Here is a 14918-nt window from a genome sequence, read left to right as displayed (position 1 = left end):
GAGAAAGATTTGTTTGATATACATGTATAAGTCACTGTTTGGGGCATAGATGTTTATGATTGTTATACCTTGCTGATTTATGCTTCCCTTAAGCAGTATAAAATGTCCTTCTTTATCCCTTCTGACTAACTTTGGCTTGAAGTCCACATTATCTGAAATGAGGATGGATGCTCCAGCTTTTTTGCTGAGTCCATGTGCATGGTATGTTTTTCCCCATCCTTTCACCTTTAGTCTATGGGTATCTCTTTCTATGATTTGAGTCTCTTGCAGGCAAAATATTGTTGGATCTTTCTTTTTAATCCAATCTGCCAGTCTATGTCTTCTGATTGATGAATTCAGGCCATTAAAATTCAGGGTTATTATTGAAATATTATTTGTATTCCTGGTCATTTGGTTCATTTTTTAAACTTTATTTATTTATTATTTTTTGACACAACTTGGTTCCTCCTTTATTTGACAGTTCATTTAGGATAATTCCTCCCTTTTCTGAATTGCTTCTTTGTTTTTTATCTCTTCCTCATGGAATATTTTGCTGAGAATGTTCTGTAATTTTGGCTTTCTTTTTGTAAATTCTTTTATCATTTCTTCATCATGGAATGATTTTATTTCATCATCAAATTTGAAGGTAAGTTTTACTGGGTATAAGATTCTTGGTTGGCATCCATTTTCTTTCAGAGCTTGAAAAATATTGTCCAGGCCCTTCTAGCTTGTAGGGACCGGATTGAAAAATCTGCTGATATCCATATTGGTTTCCCCTGAATGTAATTTGGTTCTTTTCTCTCACAGCCTTTAAAATTCTGTCTTTATTTTGTATGTTAAGTATTTTCATTATGATGTGCCTTGGTGTGGGTCTGTTGTAATTTTGTGTATTTGGAGTACTATAAGCCTCTTGAACTTGATTTTCCATTTCATTCTTCAGATTTGGGAAATTTTCTGACATTATTTCATTGAATAGTTTGTTCATTCCTTTGGTTTGTTTCTCTAAGCCTTCCTCAATCCCAATAATTCTCACTTTTGTCTTTTTCATGATATCCCATAGTTCTTGGAGATTCTGTTCATGATTTCTTACCATCTTCTCTGTTTGTTCAACTTTGTTTTCAAAGTTAAATATTTTGTCTTCAATATCTGAGGTTCTGTCTTCCAGGTGTTCTATCCTATTGGTTATGATTTCTATGGAGTTCTTAATTTGGTTTATTGTTTCCTTCATTTCAAGGATTTCTGTTTGGTTTTTTTTTCAATATCTCTAACTCTTTATTGAAATGATCTTTTGCTTCCTGTATTTGCTCTTTTAGCTGTCAATTGGTGCTATCATTCAATGCCTGCATTGCTCTTTCATCTCATCATTCAATGCCTGCATTTGCTCTTTCATTCATCATTCAATGCCTGCATTTATTCTTTCAACTATTGTTTGCTTCCTGATCATTTTAATTATGTACATTCTGAACTCCCTTTCTGTCATTTTTTCTGCCATGCTCTTGTTGAATTTTATTGATGTAACATCTATTTGTTTGGGGCATTTTCCTCCCTTGTTTTCTCATATTTTTCAGGAATCAGTAGGTCATTAAGATATGGCAGATTTCCTCTATTGACTTATAATATCCCTGAAGATTGCTAGTATATCCCCTCTTATCCTTCAGTAGCTGATCTTGGAGGAAAGTTGACAAATGCGAAGCTCCACAAGGAAGCTGCCTTCTAGGGGTGGAGAACTTCAGGTGGGTATATTCTCTGATAGTTGGCAGAGGTGCCTCCACTTGTTTACCAATGGCCATCCAAAGGGGAAGTAGGCTGCAGCCTGAGGCAAGGCCTATTTGTGCCTGTGTCTCTGGTTTTATCATCCTTGTGGGAAAACCTCACCCGTCAGGGAAGACTCACCCATTGGAGAGGTCTCGCTGGTCAGTTCCCCTGCTAGATATTCCCCTCAATCTACAACTACCTCCTGGGCTGGTTTGCCTTCCTCTGCAATGTTCCCAGGGGTCTGGACCTACCTCCTGGACCTGGGAGCCTCACCCTTCACAGACAAGTCTCCTTAGGCTGCCTCTCCTCAGAGAATCTGCCTACAGTCCTGGAACTTTCACTCTGCCCTAAGTGTGTCTCTGCGTGGTTCTTCCACCAAGAAGCTGCCTAGGTCCTGAGACCCTTCTCTGTATCTAATCGCCTGCCTATGCGGTCCCTCCTCTGAGCTGCTACCTGGAGCCCCGTACAATAGCTCTGAGTCCCAGAGACCCACCACACACCTCTTCCTCCGGACAGCCAGCCGGTGTTCCAACGCAGTCACTAGGAGTCCAAGGAACTCACTCCACATCTCCTCCTCCTGCCAACCGCCCATAGCCCTAGGCAGTCACTCCAAGTCCAAGTGACCTGCCCTGTTCCTCCTCCTCCTCGGGGTAGCCCCCCGGGTGTTCAGAAGCAGTCGCTCAGAGACCAAGCAACCCACCACGATCCTCCCACAGACAGGCCACCGGTGTTCAGGAGCAGTCGCTTTGAGTCCAAGCAACTCACCACTCGCCTCCTCCTCTGGCAACCACCTGTAGCTCTGATGCAATCACTCTTAGACCAAGCGACCGGCCACACTCCTCTTCCTCCAGGCAGCCCCCCTGTGTTCAGAAGCAGTTGTTCTGAGTCTAAACAGCTCACCACACAGCTCCTCCTCTGGCAACCACCTGTAGCTCTGATTCAGTCACTCCTAGACCAAGTGACCCGCCATGCTTCTCCTCTTCCTCCAGGCAATGCCCTGGTGTTCAGAAGCGATCACTCTGAGTCCAAACAGCTTGCCAAGCAGCTCCTCCTCAGGCAGCCACCTGGAGCCTCAGTGGTTGCTCCGAGTCCAAGCACTGTGCTGAGCAGCCACCTCTATGATGTTCTCAGTGGGGGGAGGGGCTTCTCACCGGGCAACTCTACTTCACAAAATTCCCTGCGTTCCGGGGCTACCACCCCATCCAGGATGCCTCCCCAACAGGAGAGACTCACCTAGCGGCTTTGAGTTGGTCCCAAGTCTCTCACTATCTCCTCTTTTGAAACCTGTGTCCTGGAGCAACATGAAATGCAGCCACCTTATAGTCCACCATCTTGAAACCTCGGGATTTTTTAAAAGTAGCTATTCTATCTTTTTTGATCTCAGTTCCCAGATTGAATCTAATCAGAGTTTTACTTTAGGAAATAAGTAGCTGCCAACTATTGTAATGTGAAATACAAATGTATTTTGCTCCTCCTACTATAATTTTCTCCCATTCCTTCAAGTAGATTCTAAGTAATAAGAATTCAAAGAAGCTATATCTAAAATGTAAGAATATTTTTCTAATACCTCTTTTTCTTATGTCATACCATGTAGTTCTCAAATTCAGAGAAAAGAAATAGAAACCAGGAACTTGGGTTTACATCCTGTGCTGCTGCTGATATTTTTTTTTTGCTCATATGTGAAAGTTTTGCTTTGTTCTAGTTCATGAGAAATTGTCTATGTCAAGCACAATGAACTCCATAGAGATAGGTGCTGAAAGTACCAGTCAAGTGTATATTCATTAATAGCTGTTGTGTAAAATGCTTATAAGTTTGGATTTTTACCAATTTTTTAACTACCAGATAAATTTGAACAACTAAAAGGACATCCAACAAATACAAATGCACATAAGAGAATTAGAAATGTGAGAGCTAACACTTCTTAATCACATAATTATTTGGTTTTTGTTTGTTTGATTTTTTGTTTTTGTGGTGCCGGGGATTGAAACCAGGACCTTGTACTTGCAAGGCAAGCACTGTACCAACTGAGTTATATCCCCATCCTTCACATAATTATTTGGACAGCTACCTATCATTTCACCTTTTCAAGAACTAAAGTACTGAAAATTGATATTATTTCTTAGGTCTTTTTCCTTCTCTAATATTTATGATATGAGGGATTTGTCATCTATTAAAGTAGAACTAGTATTTTTTGATCTGCAGATTATTCTTGTTCAAAAGTAAATTGAAGTTCTCTTTTTAAATTTTCTCCTTTTATAATATAAACTTACCTCTGTTTTAGAATGTAAATATATTGAATTAATAATCCTCTAATAATTCCTAATTATTACTAATAACACCTCAATTTCCTCTTTAAAGTGTTTATTTTTAAATTGATTTTATTTCTATTATGTAAGACTACCAAAAGTGAAATCTTCACTCATTTTCTCAACCAAGCTGAAAGCAAGATGTGAATTGAATATTGCACTCAAAACAACTCAAGATGCAAATCCTTAGTTATTGGTGCGTATGTACTAATATTCTACTTACATATTTTGCTCTTTATATTAAGATCATATACATGTATTCATATATATTTATGTAAAATTTTTCCAATTTATTAAATCTGAGTACCAAAGAAAAATGCATTCATGTAATGCCAGAGAGTAAGAAAGTGCTCAAAACAAACTGAATAAGCAGATGTCAAAGGGACAACAGAGACATAATATAGTGGAAAATTTGAAAAATAAAATATAACCTAGTATTAGAATATAAGACATAAAAATACATGAGTCCATAGTGATATAAATAAATGATTAAATAAATAAATGAATAAATTAATAAATGATATGAAAGAGACAACTCTGCCATATAAAAGAATTCTGAATTTATATAGTTTCTTCTCAAGGAGATGGAACACAATTTTCTACTTCTTAAATGGACTGCATAGATTGACTTCCTTCCAAAAATTACAGTATGGAAAGGAGGAAAAAGTGACTGCAGTGGAAAAATTTGAAAAATACCACTGCAGCTAGGTGATCAAGATTAACATCAACAGTGATAAATCATACTGAAGTATGTACCCTTGAAATGATATGACAAGAAGATCACTTACTTCTGTGGTATTCCTCCCCTAAATCATAACCCAGTTTAACCATGATAAAAGTACCAATAATCTCAAGTTGAGGAATATTCTACAAACTACCTGACCACCTCAAAACTTTCACAGTCATCAAAAACAAGGAAATTTTTATCAACTGCCACAGTATACAGGAGTCTAAGGTGATCTGTCATAAAAATGTAATGGGTATTCTGCAATAGAGGATCAATTTTAAAAATAGGTCAATATAAGTAAAGTAGGTATTTTGATTACTAATAATGTGTCAATGTTGGTTTATGAGTTGTGACAAATGTACCATAATAATGTGTAAACAATAAGGAAAACTAGGTGTGGTATATCCAAGAACTTTGAAATATTTTTGCAATCTTTCTTAAAACAAAAACTATTTCAAAATTAAAAATTACTTTAAAAAAAGAAATGTATTTGTTTGATTCAGGATTTCACCCAGAGCTACAGTCTAGTGGAATTTTCTTAGAGGAAGAACATTAACTATACCATTCATTTCTAGTACTATGTGTTTACCTGATTACTCTCAAATTAAGTTGATCTAATAAAACATAATCTAACTGAGCAGGAGGATTTGATAAAGTAAAGAGAAACAGCAATGAGGAACTCTAGGCAGCATGTAGAATGAAGAAAACATATACCCCACTTTGCATTTTATGTTGATCCTGCTCCTTTGAAGTACTGGGCACCACCTCTACTCATTGTAGTTATTTTCAGACCCATTCACTCCCCTTCATTCTGTAAATATTTTAGTATCAAGCTTTGTGCCTTTCTCTGTAAACATAACTACTCCTGCAGTTGACATTAGTACCTAGGTTATAATTTTCATCAAACCAACATATTAGTTAGGATTAGATTTGGCTATATACAATAGAAAATCCCCACAAAATGATGTAAACAAGACTGAAGCTTATTTCCCTCTCATATAAAAATGTCCAGAGGTATACAGGCCTGATATATAACAGCTCCATAGTTCGTTTTTCTGCAGTATTATTCTCAGCTACCTCACGGTCCAAGGTGACTTCTGGATTTCAGTCATTCAATGAACAGTCACACAGAAGGGAGGAGAAATGTAAGGACATACTCTTTCTTCTAGCTACCAGGGAAGCTAAGAAATGTGTCTTATATAGAAAGAAAACATACGAAGGTTATTGAAAAGGAAGAGGGAATGAATATTAAATTGGGCCTTTAACACTCTCTGTCATCTCATTTTTCAGTTCTGTAACCTTATTCCAATGATTTTATGATCCATCTCACCTCACCTACCCACACCTATTGTCATATATAAGGCAGTGCTAATAAATGCAAAATCACTGAAATCTCAATGTCAAATATCCTATTCTCCAAACCATCTCTTACCTACTAAGCTCATCCTCTCTGGTACTTGCCATCAGCCAATTCTTTGATTCCACTGGGTCCTCCATCAATCTGCTCTTCATTTCCCAGACCAACAGGTTTAAAATCCACCACCCAGCATTATAATCCCACCCTACCATGCACTCTAAAATCCTTTGTTGCCCTTCTCCATACCTGCTTGGATAAACTTTACCTTTGTATATGACTGCACCCAAAAAGCTAAATATGGTAAGACAAAAATACCACTATGGTGAATTGACTTGTCTTAAATTCATAACCACCAAACATACCTAGACCTACAGTACAATCTGCCATTAACACTTAGGTTTTCTAGTCAATTCTCTATCCTACTATTCTAGCTGATTATTTTACACCTCCTACCTATTCAAACTTCAAATACTTGTCTCCTCTCCTCAATCAGCTAATCACCATGCTGCTGCTTTTCTTCATCTAAGAGAACAGAATCAAGGCTCACGATATAGCTCAGTTGGTAGAGTGCTTGCCTCACATGCACATAAGCCCTGGGTTTAATCCCCAGTCAATCCCTGGGGAAAGACAAAGGAATTGGAGGTGAGAGGGGAAAATGTAAGTATAACCAAAAGGAGGTACTCATGAAGTCAAGAATGTGGAGGGGTGAGCAAGCAGTTGTGGTAAAATTGCACCTCTTCCCTTAAACTGTTTTTGATCAACAGCAAGAAGATGAGTTCACAAAGAAACAGAGCAAATAATGGAGGGTGCAGTGTATGTTAAGTAGAATTTTCAACTTCAAAATACAAGAACGGACTTTACAACAAACAGTGCCACTCACTCAGAAACCATGGCCTGTGTGACTTGGAGTTCTCCAGCTTTGGCTGCCTTCCCCATCACTACACCTAAGTGGCATATCTTGTTAGAAATGTAGTGAGCAGTATTCCTCAATTCTTCACTCAGCAAATGTTTACTGAAAGCTTACTCTCTACACAGTGCGTGCAGAATATGAAAAGGGATCAAATCTGGATCTATGCTCTTATCAGCTGTCAAAGCAGTGATTCTCACACTTTAAAATACACTTGTTAAAATGCAGATTCTACAAAAAACTCTACACCAAGAATACAAAAAATCCAAACAGCAAATGGGCTAAGGAAATGAATAGACACTTCACAGAAGATCTACAAGCAATCAACAGATATATGAAAACATGTTCACCATCTTTAGTAATAAGAGAAATGCAAATCAAAACTACCCTAGGATTCCATCTCATCCCAATTAGAATGGCGATTATCAAGAATACAAGCAAAAATAGGTGTTGGTGAAGATGTGGGGAAAAAGGTACACTTATGCATTGCTGGTGGGGCTGTGAATTAGTGCAGCCACTCTGGAAAGCAGTGTGGAGATTCCTTAGAAAACTTGGAATGGAACCACCATTTGACCCAGCTATCCCACTCCTTGGTCTATACCCAAAAGACTTAAAATCAGCATACTACAGAGATACAGCCACATCAATGTACATAACTGCTCAATTCACAATAGCCAGATTGTGGAACCACCCTAGATGCCCCTCAATTGATGAAAGGATAAAGAAACTGTGATATATAAATATACAATGGAATACTTCTCATCCATAAAGTATAATAAAATTATGGCATTTGTAGACAAATGGACGAAGTTTGAGAGTATCATGCTAAGTGAGATGAGCCAATCTCAAAAAACCAAAGGATGAATGATATTGCTGATAAGCGGATGATGATACATAATGGGGGGTGTGAGGGGCCAAGAATGGAGGAAGGAGGGACTGTGTAGAGGGAAAAGAGGGGTGGGAGGGTTGGGGGAGAAGGAAAAAAATAACAGAATGAGTTAAACATCATTACCCTTTGTAAATGAATGATTACACAAATGGTATGCCTCTACTTTATGCACAGAGAAACAGGATGTATCCCATTTGTTTACAATAAAAAAAAAAGCAGATTCTGGTTCTGTACATGAGGATGGACCTCAGATCCTGCTTGGATTGTAACAAGCTCCCAGGTGATACATGAATGCTGCTGGTCTGTATATATAACACATATTGAGTAATAAAGTTTTCTCATAGGGAATGATAAGTCCCATTATCATAAAATCTTGGTCTCCTCCCAACCCTAGAATTGTCTGTGACATTTTTATACATTTTGTGTGCCTTCTAATCTTATTTTTTTTATTGCTCTTTCTCTTGGAGTTTATTTCTTTTGGATTTAATCATTGCAAAAATGCTATTTCTTAGTTTATAAGAGCATTCTCCTTCTAACAATTCACTAATTTGTCAGGGTATATCTACTATTAGACACTCCATCTCAAATTATTCCCCAGGACCCCAATTTGGGCTGACTAGTCCTTCCTGTGGCTCTGCACAGTATCAGCCTCGAACCTTGACCTCTAATTTCCTCTGTCTGGAGATGAAGTCCATGGTGTTATTCCTCTCCTGGTCACCATTCAGAGATGCGACTCATAAAAAGTTTCGGCACACCTGATGCTGCCTGAGGCAGCCATAGAGAAAGTTGCACTTGTCCTGTGGTACTAAGCTCCTGGCGTCCTCTGAGCTGTCCACTCGCCATGCAGCACGGGGCCCACAGCTCTGGTGCTTTGGTTGTGGCGTCCCTACAGGGCGGTCCCTGTCCAGCACCCCTGTGCGGGTGCTGGAGGCTGTGCACGCCCACCATCGAGGTGGCAGCAGCTAGAGAGGTGGGCGGGCTGGGGAGCCGTGGGTAGTGGGCGGCAGGAGCGCACAGGAGTGGCCTTTAGCCAAGGGCCTTGTAGTCATTTTAGGAGGAAACCCAGATCCCTGGCCAGGGTTTCAACTTCAATTTCAATAACTTTATTGGTGGCCTTGCCTGCCCTACTGTCAACAGCCAACACTCCTGTGGTACCAGGAAGAGGAAGCGCATCGCTGGAGGTGATCGGGGTGCAGGAGTGGGTGCAGTACTGCGGGGGAGTCCCGAGGACGGGTTTCCAGAGTGGGGGCAGTGAGACCGGGGGGCTTGTGGGAGTTTCTGTAGGCGGGGAGGTTGGGGACCACAGGACACGGTTTTCTGTGGTGGGGATTCCCTTCCCGGGTACCCAGATGCAAAGGCGGGGCCAGGGTGCCCCTCACAGGGCTTCTGGGGTGTTGTTCCTCACTTGGTGTAGCTCTTTGCACCAAGTGGCCCCCGAATTGAGCTGCAGCCATGGAAAACACCACCAGTGACCGGGTGTCTGTGGAGTGTCATTGCACCACAGCTGCATGCGCAGAGGGCGACACACCATGACCCGGGCAAGGAGCACAAGATCATGGTGGGGAGCATCAGCGACTCAGGTGTCTTCAGCCTGCTGAACTGCAAGGTACTCATCTCCGCGCCCCCTACTGTGGTGGTGCAGCTGCTGCTTGGCTTCCAGACTCCTCCTCCTTTCCTTGGCTCCTTTTCATCACACTAAACTGGGTTACAGAAATTTTTTATCTTAATTAAAGGGATATTCCGGGGAGGGAGGTGTTGGATCGTAAATTCTTGTGGTGCTGCCTCAATATAAGGCACACGTGGAATTCTTGTTTTCTTGGTGGTTTGACCAAGCTTGAGCCACATATTTAGGGCAGGAACCAAAGACTTCTCCCCGCCCTCACTATCCTTGGATCTTCTAACAATTTATAGGTTTTAAGCTTTGGTGGAAAACTTGAGGGGGTAGATTGTTTGAGCCGCTGGCCCTAGCTCAGTTGCTTACATTTTCCTTGAAATGGCTAAGTGATTTTTTTCCCTGGAATTTTCTGTTTGGATCCTTTTGCTCTTTTAGGAACTCTGCACTTTAGATTCTTTTCCCCTTTGGCATGGCTGTGGGCACCCACCACTTGTTAACTAGAATACTTGTGCCTAGACTTGGAGATCAATAAAGGTCATCATTTAGTTGACTGTTCAGTTTTTGTCCTATATTTTGTAGTTGTGGTGACTATGTTTTCAGGCTAGCTGTGCTTTCAGGCCAATTTCTCAAGAGGGAGAGCCAGTGATTCCCAGAGAGCTCTGCTCCACAGTAGTCCTTCAAAATTTTTCCTTAGCCTACAAGCAACAATTCATTGCTTCCCTGAAAACCTTGCTTTCAATTGAAGGAGTTACAGGAAGCGGTCAATTGTGTTCCCCCCTAACAGAAAAGGCAGATGGAGCTGACAGCAATGTGATTACCATTCTAATGTTTCTAATAACTTAGAAGGGTCAGCATAAATACATTTAATTCTTTCTGGTAGACTGTTCAGGGGTGAAATAGAAAAATGGAGGGATTGACAAAATTGGGGGATATGTTTGAGGCTTTATAGAGAAATTAGTATTATTTGCCACAGCAATAGTACATGGAATTTGGATGCTATGGTTTATTTTTTTTGGATCCCAATTGAGAACATCATCATAGCAGGAAGAAATAAGAGTGGTTGTTAAAAGATAGAAAAGCCTGCACTTGTGTAAATATGAGACTTTTCCCAAACTGCCCTCAACCCCTCATAAAAGCCACAAAGAATTTTTGTCTCTTATCTTATCTGTAAAGGCCAGGTGGCTGACCCAAAAGCAAACTTTGATGGCACAAAAGCAAGTTTAAAGATAATGACAACCCTCCTCTCGGAGGTCAGGGTGACCCAGAGCTTAAACTAACATGCTTTGTATACAATTTTATATGTTAACCAATTAAAGAGAACACTGTAAAACTGCTTTTCTTTCATTATAAAAACCCTGCTAAACAATGGCTCGGGGCCTCTTAGCATCACCAGTTACCGAGTGCACGGAGGACCAGGCTCGAACTTGCTAATAAATGACTCTTTGTTGCTTACATTGATCGTGGCCTCTGGTGGTCTTTGTGGGGTCTCGAGCTGCTGGGCACAATATCTTGGGGGCTTGCCCGGGTTGCCCCAAGCCCACCCAGACAACTGATCATAGAGTCATAAGTGACACCTTCAGCCAGTGAGTAAGGCATTGCTGCATTTTTTCTGCTCTGGATTGCCTGCAGGTTCTGGTTCTGGACTGGCAAAGTGCTGGCAGACACGCTATAGGGACCCCAGCAGGGTCTCAGGAGATGTCCCCTCGACCCATCGGGATGACTCTATCGCATCTGGGTGACTCTTTGTTGCATCTGGGCAACTTTTGTGTTGCACCTGGGAAGCTTTTGTGTTGCATCTGGGTGACTCTTTGTCACAATCGGAAATTGTTTGTTTTTGTTGACAAAATACCAACTAGCCAATTTTGATTTAGCACGCTATATGTCTGTCTGTTTGTGTATTGTACTGTATGGTCTTTACTCTTGTCTCATAGTAAATTCTTCATTGTGCTAATATCTTAGGCTTAGGTATACTCATTGCAGGGTACTTTACAGTCCTTCTCCTTGTTCCTGAGAGATTTGTTTACTCCAATCCCCCTAGGCAGAGAGCTCAGCAGCTCCATTCCTCAAAAGTAGTGAGAAATAATGTTTTGTGATTTTCTGCATTCAAACCTAACCTGATTTCTCAACCAAGAAAATAAGGGTTAAAAAGACCTAGGCAATCCCCCCCTCCCCACTGCCTGGCTTTGCTGAAGCTGCAATGGAATGTAAACTGCAGCAGTCTGAGCAGGAGAGGGGAGGGGGGGTGACCTGAACAAAAAAAATGGTGTCAGTTTTAAACTCCTGGGCTGCTACACAGAACTAACTCATTTTCTGGGATTCTTGTTTTGTTTTGTTTTTCTTTAATGCTGTATTTTTGAGCTCATAATTTTGATCCTACATACCTAGGTAAATGATTTTTTTTACTTTTTTGATCAATTCTATTTTTATCCAACTCTAGAGTTATTTTTAAACATCTATTACATTGCAATGGAGATAAATATCACAAGGCCTTTGCTTCTGTGTTATGTGTATGTGTTATTGTTTAAGGTCGTATTGCCTATATATGTACCTGACAAAATTGACATAGGTAATAAGTGCGCATAAAATTAAAATTTTAAAAATGGATCCAAATACTTTTATTCACGTGATTTAAAAGGGCTCAATTAAAATTAGGTAAACTAATAAAAGTAAAATGTCTTTAGAAATAACTCGCAAGTCTCTAGGTGGTCAAACTAATGAAATGTTGATGTTAAACAATGTCTAATATCAATTATTTCTAGGACTTTTTTTCCACCAATTTTTTGAAGCAAATTCCAGACGTCATAACAAATTATGATGTACCTCAAAAGATGAGGCTTTTTTCTCTATTTTAACATAATCACAGTCTTATCTGGGATGATTTTAAAAATAGATTCCCAGATCCTATATCTGAATCAGAATCTTAGGTTATTCTTAGGCATATGCAAAAATTTCTGTCTAATGCAGCCTGTCAGAATGCATTGCTTTTAGAATATGGATAATAGTTTTCCTCTTATGCTAATTCCTTGTAATATTGTAAAAGCCTTTTCAGTTTTTTTTTTATTTTTTCTTTCTTTTAGTTAATTAAGTAATTAATCTGTGATTCTGGGGCTGGAACCCAAGACCTCATGCATTCTAGGCAAGTGTTCTATCACTGTGCTATACATTCCCAGACCTTGAATTTTATTTTAGATCATGTGCCTGGTTTCTCAGACTGTAGTTTTGAGGAATAGTGAGAGGCAGTATGGAAAGTAGACTTTTCCATTCCCCACCACCACCACACACAAAAAATTCCTAAGTAAAAAAATTCCTAAGCTTTTTTTTTAATGCACTTCATTTTGTTTGATAATATCTTTACTTAACAGTGTAAAGTCCTTTTTCCCTGTTACCAGTTTAAGGCATGGCTTAGCAAATATTTTCTGTAAGGGACAACATGGTAAATATTTTAGGCTATGTAGATAATACAGTCTTTCACAACTGCTTCCATGATGGCATGAAAAAAGCTGTAGATAATAGGCATACAAATGAGTGTAGCTATTTTGCAGTAAAAGCTTTATAAAAGCACCTCACTTACTGGCTGCTGTTTGCCAACTACTGGTCTAAAGGGATGGTAATAAAGAAAAAAAAACTAAGGAGTTAATATTTTACAGAATCCTGCAAACTTTATTTGATTATATATTTTGATTATATAATTGTTTTTGTTAAAGGAAAATGGTTTTATTGTCTTTTGCTGTTTGAGGTGCCAAAATTTGCATTCCTATACCTCAAATAGAATAAACCTGTCATAGGTGAGCAAGTATGATTTCATAACCAATTTTTGGTTCTAGTACTGTCTCTCACTAGCTAGGCCAAGTCCTCTACCATTAAGCTACATTCCCACCCACTATTTCTCCATTTTATAAAATCAATGGTCTTTTCTTAAAATTTTAATTAATTAACTATTTAATCTGTGTTTCTGGGGCTTGAATCCAGGGTCTCACATAGGCTAGGCAAGTGCTCTGGCACTGAGCTACTTCCCCAGATCTTTAATATTAAAATTTAATGTCTCTTCTTTGTGTAACTTATTGTCTAAAATAGAGTTTATAATTTTTTATGAAGTTTGGGATCTCTAACTTTCTTTACAGTTGATTATTGAGATCTGTTTATAGTTGCTTGTGAAAAATATATGCCTGACTTAATTTTTTAAAATATAACCATCTTTTGTTTTCATTTTTTTCTCTCTTTTAAGAGGCACTCAGAAGCATGTTATACATGACTGCCTATGAATTAAACTGGCAGTAGGGAGTAGGGTTTTCTTTTTCTTTTCCCTTTTTTTAAGGCTAATCTTGAGATTCTGAAAGGGTAAGTAATATATGCAGTCTCAAAAGTTAGACCATGATTTATGCAGCACTTCCCATTTGACGATTTTTGGTTCAAGATGAGTTATTTTTCTATGGTTTGTAAAAATCTGATTTATTCTCATTTTAAGGCTTATTTCCTTAGCTGAAGCCTAGCACCTTTCTCTATTCTAAGAATGAGAATAATCTTTTTAAGAGTTCTTGGGTCACAATTTATTCTACAGATAACCTATTCCTTCTTACAGCTCCCTGGGACAAAGAGTTTGTATCATGGCAGCAGGATTTGGATGACTCCATAAAACCACCCAGCAGGCCCAGCCTACTGTTATCCACTTGTCTGAAGGAGGCAAGGAGGTCTTCATTTTTGGGTCTTTCACTAACTGGAGCACCAAGATTCTGCTGATTGAGAGGTGAAAATAAGTGTCTTGGTTGAGGCTGAGGAGTCCAGGAATAGAGCCTGAACTGTTATCCTTTCTAATAGAAGTGAACAGGCTAGACTTCCCATCTCCACCCTCTAGATGCTTTCTTTGGAACATGTCCTATTCTGTGACCACTTAGTATCTACGACATTATTTTTTAACCTCATTGTGAGTCAGATGCATTATCACTTAGAATATCATTACCTCAAGAGAATTTATAATAGCTTTGTGAGTGTATTCTTTAGGATGGTGTTACACAGGTCTTCTCTATGCTTGGAGGAAGCCTGTAACTGACAGAATCTGTTGCTGTGACTTCTGCACTAAAACAAAATGCACCATAAAATTCAAGGTGGTAGTGTTATGTGGTATTTGCAGAGCGATGATGAATTAACTGATTATTAGAATAGCCCAGATAACTAGACATGTCATTTCCAGTAATGGCTCACCAAAATATGGAAAGTAACTTAAGGACTCCTATATCCCAAATCTGTTAAGGTGCTCATACTTGTGAGGGATCTGTTCTGCTAGAGCAAAATATTTATACCAAGATGAACCATATTGGGAGATCATTGACTATTTTTTTAGGCATTGGTTTAAGAAACAAAGTTGTTGGAAGGGTGGGAAACATAT

This window comes from Sciurus carolinensis, unplaced genomic scaffold, assembly GCF_902686445.1.
Source record: "Sciurus carolinensis unplaced genomic scaffold, mSciCar1.2, whole genome shotgun sequence".
NCBI lineage: Eukaryota > Metazoa > Chordata > Mammalia > Rodentia > Sciuridae > Sciurus > Sciurus carolinensis.
This window is presented reverse-complemented; position numbering follows the sequence as displayed.